The sequence below is a fragment of the Barbus barbus genome (assembly GCF_936440315.1).
Source record: "Barbus barbus genome assembly, chromosome: 27".
NCBI classification, from domain to species: Eukaryota; Metazoa; Chordata; class Actinopteri; order Cypriniformes; family Cyprinidae; genus Barbus; species Barbus barbus.
In genome coordinates this window covers 16,016,894-16,029,421 of record NC_136755.1, presented here as the reverse complement: position 1 = coordinate 16,029,421, position 12,528 = coordinate 16,016,894, and positions in this window count along the sequence as shown.

Here is a 12,528-nt window from a genome sequence, read left to right as displayed (position 1 = left end):
CCTAGATCAGGCATCTAAAATATAATGTAAAAATGCAATTTAATATAAAGCATGTCTAGAGCTATATCATGGAGGAAGGGAATTTGCAAAGCATGTAGAAAAGGAAAGAGAAAAAGGGGAGGGATGTGTGCAGCTGAATTTACAATTAATTTTCAATCTGCTTTTCCACTGTGATATTTTATGTCTAGCACTTTCTACATTTTCTGCTTACAGGATTATAAATAAGTTAAAATGACCTGTTATGTTGATAGAATAAAATATAATGTATTTTCAATTGATTAATTCAATAAATTACATTTCAATTTATTACTTATTATTTGTTATTATTTGTTATTATTTTGCTATGTTCTGTTGTTCAGTTTGATCTGATTCTTATGCCAGTATTTTGGGGTTGGTTAGTTTTTTTTAATTAATCTGTTTATTTATAGGTTTTTGTTTTTTTGTTTTTTTTCTGAAATAAGTTCTTTATGCCCATCGAGGCAGGCTGCATTTGTCTACAGTATTTAACTACAGTAATAGTAATACAGTAAAAACTAATACAGTAATATTGTGAAATACACTGGTAGACATAAAGTTGTTTCTTGAGGCCATAAAAGAACCTTTTTTGTCTAAATGGTTCCTTAAAGAACCTTTAACATATGAAGAACGTTTCTGTTTCACAAAAGTTTATTACGAAAGAAGTTTCTTCAGATTATAAAAGGTACGAAAGAGAATGGTTCTTTGTGGAACCAAAAAATGGTTCTTCTATGGCTTCACTGTGAAGAAACTTTTAAGCACCTTTATTTTTAAGAGTGTAGTATTACAATTAAAATATCTGTTGTCTAGTTAAGTATGGTTTAAAATGTAATTTATTCCTGCAGGTTTTTTTTTTTTTAACCAGTCAATATATGCTGGTCTGCAGTGTCAGTTATGATGCTTAATATAATGTGAAAAACTTGATATATTTTTCAGGATTTTTTGAGAAATAGAAGGTTCAGAAGAGCAACATTTATTTGAAATAGAACATCTTTTGAACAGTACAATAATATAATATTAAATCTATCTTTGCTGTAACTTCCTTGCTAAAAAAAACTATGAAAATGATCTATCTATCTGTCTGTCTGTCTATCTATCTATCTATCTATCTATGCATTAAAGATGCATTAATGATACAATAATACAACCTGAACTAAAAGACTTTCAAATCACATGAGTCAATATTTTATTCACAATAGAAAATAGAGAACATAACAAATGTTTAAATGGAGAAATTTTACACTTTTATCCACTAAATGAGCTCATTTCAAATTTGATGCCTGCTACAGGTCTCAAAAAAGTTGACAAGGGGGCAACAAAGGGCTGAAAAAGCAAGACATTTTGAAAAGATTCAGCTGGGAGAACATCTAGCAATTAATTAAGTTAATTGACATCAGGTCTGTAACATGATTAGCTATAAAAGGGGTCTTAGAGAGGCAGAGTCTCTCAGAAGTAAAGATGGGCAGAGGCTCTCCAATCTGTGAAGAGTGCGTAAAAAGATTGTGGAATACTTTAAAAACAACATTCCTCAATCATCTACAGTGCATAACATCATCAAAAGATTCAGAGAAACTGGAGAAATCTCTGTGCATAAGGAACAAGGCCGAAGACCTTTGTTGGATGCCCGTGGTCTTCGGGCCCTCAGACGATATTGCATCACTCATCGGCATGATTCTGTCATTGACATTACTAAATGGGCCCAGGAATACTTCCAGAAACCACTGTCGGTAAACACAATCCGCCGTGCCATCTGCAGGTGCCAACTAAAGCTCTATCATGCAAAAAGGAAGCCACATGTGAACATGGTCCAGAAGCGCCATTGTCTCCTGTGGGCCAAGGATCATTTAAAATGGACTGTTTCGAAGTGGAAAAGTGTTCTATGGTCAGACGAGTCCTAGTTTGGCATTCTCGTTGGAAATCATGGATGCTGTGTCCTCCGAGCTAAAGAGGAGGGAGTCCTTCCAGCGTGTTATCAGCGTTCAGTTAAAAAGCCAGCATCTCTGATGGTATGGGGGTGCATAAGTGCATACTGTATGGGCAGCTTGCATGTTTTGGAAGGCACTATGAATGCTGAAAGGTATATAAAGGTTTTAGAGCAACATATGCTCCCCTCCAGACGACGTGTATTCCAGCAGGACAATGCAAAACCAAATACTGCAGCTATTACAACAGCATGGCTTCATAGTAGAAGAGTCCGGGTGCTGAATTGGCCTGCCTGCAGTTCAGATCTTTCACCTATAGAGTACATTTGGCACATCATTAAACGAAAAATACGTCAAAGACGACCACAAACTCTTCAGCAGCTGGAAACCTATATCAGGCAAGAATGGGACCAAATTCCAACACCAAAACTCCAGAAACTCATAACCTCGATGCGATGTTTTTAAAAGAAGGGGAGATACACCATGGTAAACATACCCCGTCCCAACTATTTTGAGACCTGTAGGAGGCATCAAATTTTAAATGAGCTAACTTTGTGCAAAATTGTAAAATTTCTCAGTTTAAATATTTGTTGTGTTATCTATGCTCTATTGTGAATAAAATATTGGCTCATGTGATTTGAAATTCTTTTAGTTTTCATTTTATTCAAATTTAAAAAACGTTCCAACATTTCCGGAATTCGGGTTGTATATTAAACACAATTACTCAAGTATCTCCTTTACACGTCTTCTTAAAAGATTCTTCTTTGACTCTCAGCAGTATATGACGTGGCTGAAGACAAAGATTTTCATGACCTTACTGCACTGAGCAGCACACACCTCCAGTAAGAAAAGGAAGAGGAAAGAAAAAACTGTAATGACATGTGTGGCGAGCCAAAGAGATTTGGGCATTGGCAGCTGAAGCTTGCAGTGCTGTTCTATCTGTTATTGTGGAGGATGGCTAGTATTTTACATAGCAGTCTGCAGCCTTGAAAAAACATGACATTAAAGGAACCCGAGGATGGCGAGGCGAGCTTGATGCCTGTAACTCTGTCCAAATGTTTAGACTATAGACCCCAGACTGCTGCTTACAGTAATGGAAGGGATCTTGACTCAATTGCAGAGTCTAGATGAGCTGAACAATAAAACTTGGCACACATTTTGCTGAACAAAATCTGTAAATGCTACTAAACTAATGATTACAAACTTTTAAGGCATAAAAGACACATATCTACCAAAAACGGAAAGTTAGATATGTGTCTATGAAAGTTTTCCTTTTTCCTTTCTTGCTCTCCTTTTTTGTCCAGATGTGCTTCTCGTCTCTCTCTCCCTCTCCCTTGAGTCAGCCTCTGTGATTCATTTTCCAAAGACACCCCCCCCCCCCCCACCCCTTCACTATCTCCCCTGTCTCGCTCTCTGTTTTTCTCACTCCTGCAGTGCCTCAGCCTGCCTGTCAGGTCTGGAAAAAACACAGCAGAAGGAAGGAATGGAATCCTGTGGCCTGAAGCTACACGCAGACACCCAGATAATGGTGGGACGTCGTTCCTCTCTGCCCCTCCCTGATCAGGGTCTGTGGTGGTCAGTGGGCAGCAAACGCAATCAGCCAGGGGTTTTTACGGGACCCTGAAGGTGCAAGACCCTTATTCTAGGGGGGTGTGGTCCAGACTTGATGATGAAGGAGGAGTTTATGGGTTAATGTGAGTCTTTGAAGGAAATGCTGTTTCAAGAAACCCCTCCTGTGAATGGTGTCTCTGCTCCACCCATTACTGATCTTTCATGCGTTCCCTCGCCCAGACAAAAAAAAGTAAGCCCCTTCATCAATGCACAAACTTGTAGATGCTAAAATAAATACAAATACTAATATTTTTTATAAAAATCACAAGTCATGAACTTTGTATTTTGAGACTAAAACTGTAAAAGATGTAAAGTCTACACTTTTTTTTTTTGTACTTGAAATTGTATAAAAATACACTACAGGTCATAACAATAAAAGAATGATGGATTATAGTTTTTACTGTTTTTGAAAGAAGTTATTGTTTTCTATTTCATATATATTTTAATATGTAATTTAATTCTGTGATTGCATATAGCTGTATTGTTTTAGCAGCCATTGTCTCCAATGTCACATGATCCAATGTGGAACATACTATACTGATTTGGTGCTCAGGAAATCTTTCTTTTTATTATCAATGCTAAAAATGGTTTTACAGCTTAACTTTTTTTTTTTTTTTTTTTTTTGGTGAAATCTGTTATACACTTCTTTATCTTTTAAAGGTTTGGGTTAAAATTTATACTTTTTTAAATTCTAAATTAATAACATACTAAAGTTATACTATGCAATGATGCATTCAATTGTTTAAAAGTGCCAGTAAAGACATTTATAGCATTCCAAAAGATTTCTATTTAAATGTTAAAAAGAAGTTAAAAAAATATTTGTATTTAAATGCTGTTCTTTTGAACTTTCTATTTATCAAATAATCTGATTAAAAAAAAGATTTCCAAAAAAATATCAAACAGCAAAAACTGTTTTCAACAATAATATTAGAAATGCTTCTTAAGCATCAAATCAGCATATTAGAATGCTTTCTGAAGTATCAGGTGACACCAGAAATAGAAAACATTTATTTTAAATTGTAATAATATTTCATAGTTTTATTGTTTATACTGTGCTTTTGATCAACTAATGCAGCCTTCGTGAGCATTAGAGACTTAATAAAAAAATTAAAAAATAATTCCAAACCTTTGATGTATTTGTATATAAACAAAATACCATCAATTTTATGGCTCCATACTTGTAACCTAGATTTATTTGTAGGTGTCATTTTCATTCATCCTGCAAAACAGGCTCTTCAATCCATGTACCCATTCCTTAATAGCCGATCTGTGGTGCAGCACACGTTTGGGCCTATATGCCACCCATCAAATTACAAACCTGTGGCACGGCATACCTGCTCTTTAAAGCCACGTCTGGAGTGATTGCATGTTGAGAGGCTCCATCTCAGGGGTCATGAATTTTAAATAGAAAGATGGGTTTAGGAAGCTCTGCCTGGACACCTACAGTACAGTACAAGGAAGTTTTTTTTTCTCAAAAACAAAGGTGCAAAAGTAATTTGCTAGCAGTGGGTTCGAAACATCTGAGCTCACAATGAAAATCTGAAATTTACTATTTAGATGGTTAGGATTTGAATATTTGTTTGGTGTTTGGATGTAAAATGAAGAAGAAATATTCCTCTACTATTTCTTGGTAACTGTATTGATTATAAAATAAGTGAATTTGTGACATTGATCATGCGACGCTTTGTACATACAATCAGATGTTCAAGATTATTTTTTACTTTTTAATTACAGCAAGGATGCATTAAATGACAGTAAAAACATTAACAATGTTACAAAAGATTTTTATTTGAAATGGGTATGAATACACTAGTGTACACTACTGTAGTTTGACCAAATAAATGCAACCATGGTTAGAATAAGAGACTTCTTTCAAAAACATTTTCAAAAAATTATTGCTGACCCCAAACATTTGAACCAAACATTTTTTTTTTTTTTTTAAAGACCATTGAATGCCATGGTCGTCTTTGCTACCTAAGATGAACCTTTAGTAATTTGACTGTCTCCAGAAGTAGCACAGGAATACACACTGCCACGTTGTCTCTTTCATTCTTGTTCCCCTCCCTGTCTCACGCCTATTTCTCCCTCTGCATTTTCCGGCTGGCGTAGCATCCCATCTCTTTCTCTGACATGCTCTCTGACCTCCCTGATGTTTAGCTCTATGCATTTCAGTCTTAAGATGTGGTTGTTTCTGGGCCAGAAGGAGGCAGTGTAATTCAGGGACTTCCTGGGCGATTTGACCTCAGTGCCATCCTAAACCACCATGTCACCAAATGCCGGAGCACCAAGAAGCCTTATTGTCCTTTTCACGTTTGCTTCTCAAATAAATTTAAGAATGATTAGATGTTTTTTCCTGAAAAAACAAGAGAAAACAGCATTTTACAGTATGTTGGAGTGATATCTAGTGAAATACCTGTGGAAAAACCCTCATCTTAGATCACCGGTTCAGTGCTGATTACAGGGACAGTAAAACATATCCTTTTCTCTGATCTTTACTGCAAATACACCGATTGAACAGATGCTATGTGCTTTGCTAGATTTAGTTTCATGTAGACTGCCGTTCTGCTTCAAAATATCTGACCACTGGACCTTTATGAAAACAACTAAAACAGTTGTTTTGTAATCTTGTGAAGACACTTTCCTGTAGTCAGTCACATATTAATTAGAATCTTTTACAACATTTTATAACATTTATTTAATTTTGATAACATCTATATTGTTGAATTTAGCTTGGTCATTAAATGCATCTGGAAAGAAAAGTGTTAAAGAGTTCATCCAATAGCCCTGGAACAAAACTAAGTGACTTGAGGTATTCAGCACCTCCCCCTCTCAAGACGTTCCCAAACGACTTCACCAGACAAGTTTGAAAACAGAAAAGTGAGGTAGTTAAATTAACACACTGAACTCGAAAAGAAAAAATAAGTAAAAATATCCGGGAGGAAAAGACTTTTTGATCTTCATGAATATTTTTAACAGTTTTACAGCAGTCATTGAGAAATCAGTGTGCAAATGTACAAAATAGGCCATTTTTCAGCTTTAAATAAATATAAATTTGCCTCCAAGGTTTAAACGTAGTGTAGTAAAAGAGTTTATTATATTTAAAAGCAGTTTGGTTAAGCAGATTTAGTATAAAAACAGCCCTTCTCAGAATCAGCATCTCTAGCTATAGATCTGCCTTTAGTTGTTGTGCTCAAAAGCTCCATGAATGAGAGAGCAGCGACCCCTTCTGGTTTCGCAGACATTCATTGCTAATATGAAAGCTTTAACTTTTTACAATTTAACTTTTTGTCCTCTAATTATCTGGATAGTACTGTATATTTATTACTTTAATAGTAAACTAGGGTGTTATTAAAAAGCTGGGTGACTCTAGGAGGATCGAGCTTCTATGGGTGCAGCAACTCAGCCTTGACTTATTGAGACAAGACTAGAGACAATATATTTTATTGTGTAGAAAATAGCTTTGACTAAATAAATGTTATCATGACTGGATGTGGATATTATCATGGACCGTTTTCCATCCATTTTCCCCTTGCAGCAAAAAGTCTGTTTCTGAAACGTTCTTGCACCCACATACCAAAGATTAGCTCATCTCCTGGATTCGGTGTTCTCTTAATGGATGAGAATATTGAATGCTGCAAATGTTCTAATAATTTTGGCCAACACAATATATTTTATATACAGTACTTTAGCTCCTTAAAATGTTTCCATCTGTCTCCACGGGGTGGCGCTCACAGATATGAAGTGGAATGATGTTGTTTCATATTTCAGAGATTGGGCTGAGCACATTCACGACCAAACCCATATGATGTACTGGGTATACCTGCCTACTGTGCTGTTTTTCTTGACCTATCCCCATTACTTCTGCTTCAGGCAGACATTAATAGAGACAAAAAGCAACAAACATATTTTGATTTTTGTATCTTGTCGAATTGGAAAGCTTGTTATCTTTCAGATCAACATCTAGCCACCAGATGTGCAATAACAGGAGGCTGAAGCTGTTTGATACCACATGGCTTGTGTGGCTTGTGTGGCTGCATCATAGCTTGTTTAGTACAAAACAAAACCAGGAATGTGCTTGAGCTACAGTATACAGACCTTGTTAAAATGTCAATAATATTTGCTTTCCCTGTGAAAAATCGCAAAAGAATGTTTACATAAAAGTCTATGAAACATGGTATCTATAGCCTACTGGTTATATTTGGAAATGCTCCTTGCGACTAAACATGTTGGAATTTTGCCTTTGTGATGTAACACAGACAAAGGTCAGCAGATGAGATGTTATCAAAATGAGATATGCAAACTGATCTCTTTAAATTGTGTTTGTAGGCAGGAATGAGGCTGTAAGAGAGAATCCCTACAGTCTGTATTTGAATAACTGAGAAGTTCAGTCTTCAGACATTATTGTACAATTATTCATAGTGCCCTAAAATACAATCTTGTAAAAAAAAAAAAAAAAAATATATATATATATATATGAAACATAAAAAATGCTGCAAACCAACATACAGCAAATATCATGTGTTTAAAAGTGTGTATTAGTTTTATAATAGCAAGAGTTAACACAGTTAGGGTGTTCTCCTTGTGAGATGCACATCTGCACCTCTTCACTATTAATCTCCATTAGAATAACATATAATTCTTGTGATCTGTAAGGATATTTACATCTTTTTGTGGATGTGATTGGAAGTAAAAAAAAATGCAAGGGAACCTGATCAAAGGTCCACCATTGTCTGGCCATCTTCTATAGTTAGAATAGTTAGAAAATCAATATGTCTGTCAACTGCAGAATTAGACTTGTAAATTAACAGGATACAGGTCATAGAGCTTATAAATAATGTTGTAGGATTTCTGAGAGTTTTGCAGGGAAAAGGGGACCTCAGATCAGTGGTCGAGAGAGAATGCCACAGTCAGAGAAACAAAAAGTGTACTCAAAATATAGCTACTCTTTAATTTTCATATGAACTAAAAGAAGCGATGCTGGTTTCAAAACAATGTTGCTTTTTCAGTAAGTTGAGTAATGTACAGTGAGTAACTCTTGTTTAAGGCACACTGCATGCACAATTTACTGAGCGACATACAAATGTAAATATAAAAGTGTTAGGCCTATAATTTGAAACACCCATTAACCATTAATCTGAATACAGGAGGCAATGAATATATTACAATATAACTGTAGTCAATTTGCCACCGCTCTTTGAAATAGCCTACTATTGGAAAGTCCGTTCTAGTGAATTGGTTCATCCTAAACAGCTCTTTCTCACAGGCCTACTGTGTATGAAGCGATAGAAGCAGTTCATTCAGACTTATGAACAGAACAGATTTGAATCGTTTTACCTATTTGAGTGCATGGCATTTTTTGGTCTAGCAATAGCGGAATATTTAGTTAAAAGTGCTCTATTAATATTTTATTTATTTATTCGCCCTCCAAATGTCCATTAACAGGAAAGTTTTCATGTGATCTCAACATATCTGTCCGCATACCTGCTACATGCAAAACAAATAAGCTTATTAGGCTACTGATATGGCTGGAGTCTTCATATGTAAGTTTGCATGAAAAGTACTGTTAATTTCTTGTCGTTGTGTTTTCTCTTCAGTTATATAGCTGTAACAGGGCGAACGAGATGTGAGACGTGCAGATCCATGTGCAAGCTTTTATTAATAAACATAGTCAAAAAACAGGCAGGGTCAAACAACGGCAAACAGGTATGGTACGGGCAAGACACTGAGCAATCCTAGGGCTAGCAAGAGTCGACGGTCGGTGAACAATATCCAACAAGGCAAGGCAGAGAGATAATCCAGGTAAACGAGCAGTGGTCCAAGAGAGGTGCAAACAGAGTCCAAACGGCAAGGCAAAGGGTAAATCCAGGAAACACGGGCAATAAACAAAACACTACAAAACACACAAGGCAAGGCAAGACTATGACAACAAAGTGGGTTCCGTATCGCAGCTAAAACTAGGAGAGTTATAAATGCAGAACAATACTGGAACTAAACAGAAAAACACAGAATGGCTCGGTAAGGCAGCTAACACTAGGGGAGTGATAAACGCAATACAATACTCGGCAGAGAGGAAGAGGAAGTCCATGGTTTATGTAGGGTGTGTGATCAGTGCAATGGATAATGGGAATTGTAGTCTGAGGTGGCGTGCAACAGTTAGTGTGGTGCAAGAGTCCATGTGGTGAGCGAGTGGCCTCTGGTGGTGAGTTAACGGAAGTTCATAGACCAGATTCATGATAATAACCTACATTAGACTGTTAAATAAGTTTGATACTTTTACCCAACCTGAGTTTACTTACTCAAACCCTTGTTTTTTTTCCTGAGAAATACCACTGTGATTAAATAAAGTATTATATAGTTATGCCTTTTAATGTATAGGCCTATATATTGAAATAATTGTATTTCATAATTCATTTAGCATATTTTAAGATTAACATTAAGTAGTACTTACATAGCTGCTTCTACAACACTTAATAAGGTTTGACATTTATATGGTTTAGTTAATTTCATACAGTACTTCACAGATTCATGCAGTTCTTGCCATTTTTGACAATCGCATCTTCAGTTTTATGTAATTATAGCATTAAATGTTGATGCACCATTTTAATATCTTGAAATGGATTGAGTCTTTTTGAATTATGAGCAACTATATTCTTATCAAGCTCCTGTAGGCTGATTCATTTAACTCTTCTTAAATAGAACTCATGTAATATTTCCGATTAATTACCTGTCAAGTTCCTATAGCAGAAGTAAGCTCTTGCCACCATGAGTTGTGCTACAGTTTGTTCTCACATTTTTTTTCAGCACTTCGTCCACTGAGGCCCCAGTGCATAACAATGAAAGGAAGCAGAGATGAAGATTCTAGATTAGGTGTTTCCATGGCAATAATTGACCAATGCTGTCTGTTTTGATCTGATCTAAGGAATATTATAACAGCATTGATTGATAGTGTATCAGTATGAAGCTGTTTCCTGCATATTTTATATATAGACTTTTTTCAAAACCAAGAAAGTGGAAAATTTGTTTGGCCATAAACAATCTTTTCTACAATGAAAAAAATAATAATACTGAGTGCACTTCAGTATACTGTTTTTTTATATATGTATATTTTTACTGAGCCCACACTATGAGGTAACAGGTTGAAGCGGTCATACAAAGACATCCGGTTGAACAATTTTGACAATACACATTGATGGAAAAAGGATGAGAGAGCTCAGTTACAGCTAGTTTTCAGTCTTTCCTGTTTGGACTAAAACATTGATTTATGTTGCATCATTAATGCTAGAAAAGTTTTAGAAAAAAAATATTTGGCCAGTAATATCATTCAGATGACATTCCCATTGTTTAATTATTATTATTATTATTATTATCCAAATAAGACCTAGTATTATAACCCAAAGTGAGTTTATTTTCTATGCCTTCATCTGAGACTGAATGCTGAAATTGACAGTGTTGTTTTGCTTGCCACGCTTCAGTTGAACTACATAGGTCAAAAAATATTGCTATTTTTCTTTTGTATATTTTGTTGGTCAGAGAAAGCCATTTCCCCTGACAGCACAGAGATTTTTTTGTGAAACATGAAAGGAGATTAGGTTAGAAAGCCTCTGCCAGACAAGACTTTGTGCTTTAATCACCATTTTCATTTTCTCTGACACGTCCTGATATTTGTATAGAATGACAATGAAAAACACAAGAAATAAAACAAAGGGCTTAATTCTTTCCTTATGACAACCTGCCCTACATATTTATAAGACAGACATCAAACTTTATTCCCTACTTTAATTCTTTTTATCCAGATTTTTGTGCAGCATATTTTGTTAAAGCGTATGTTTCATAGAGCTAAGGATTTCTTAAAAAATGCATAATCTTTTTACTTTCAAAGTCTCACTAAGGCTGTGTTTATTTGATAAAAAATACAGTAAAAACAATAATACTATAAAATATTATTACAATAAAAAATAACCATTCTATTAAATTCTATTCTACCTGAATATATTTTAAAATGTAATTTATTCATGTGATGTCAAGTTTTTAGCTGCCATTACTCCAGCTTTCAGTGTCACATGATCAAGAAACACTTAACTGTTTTGCTGCTTAATATTATTGTGAAAACTGTGATATAAAAAAAAAATTACAAACTTTTTGCCAGTAGTGTGTGCGTACTGTATTAACCAGTAGAAACATGGAGGGAACAGAATCCGGTGTGATGGTTTAAAATTAAGATGTCTTAATGATACAAACATGCAGTTTTTCCCTTCACAAGACATGAATTAATGGACTGGAATTGTAAGACATTTTTGTGGAATAATTCTAATCCTTTTATCATCTGTTTGGTCTATAATTATGATGGCACCCATTCACTGCAGAGGATCCTTTGGTGAGCAATTGCTTAATGCAAAATTTCTCCAAATCTGCTTTGATAAAGAAACAAACTCATCAACATCTTGGATGGCCTGAGAGTTAAAACAGTTTTAGCAAATTTCCAATTTTGGGTGAACTACAGTATTCCTTTAAGAGGGTTTTCTGAGAGATGTGAACAAATTTAGCACTAAAACTCATCTTCCCCCATTCTCATCCGCCTCTTAATGAGGTATTCAGTACTCCCAGAACATGAATGACGCACATGAATCTGGGAGTTACTCTAATTCCCTCCTATACATTTAATGACACTCTGTGCCTCTGTTCATTTTGATGATCAGCATTTGCAACTTAAAGCATCACTTTTTGCAGTTTCATCCTATCTGAACAAGCCAGAGTCTTTTCATGCTGAACAGATGGTTGCATCACCCTGTGCATATGTTTTCAGCAAACAGAGGCTCTGGGGAAATTCATTCAGTGAATGAAGAATTCACCTATCTATGCTTTTTGTTTTAATAAAGAAAGCAGTTACAGCCTCACTATGTTGCCTTTGGAATGATAAGCACTTGCTCTTGTTATATTACAAGAAATGATTAACCAGACGGGGCACTTCATGCAGAGGGGA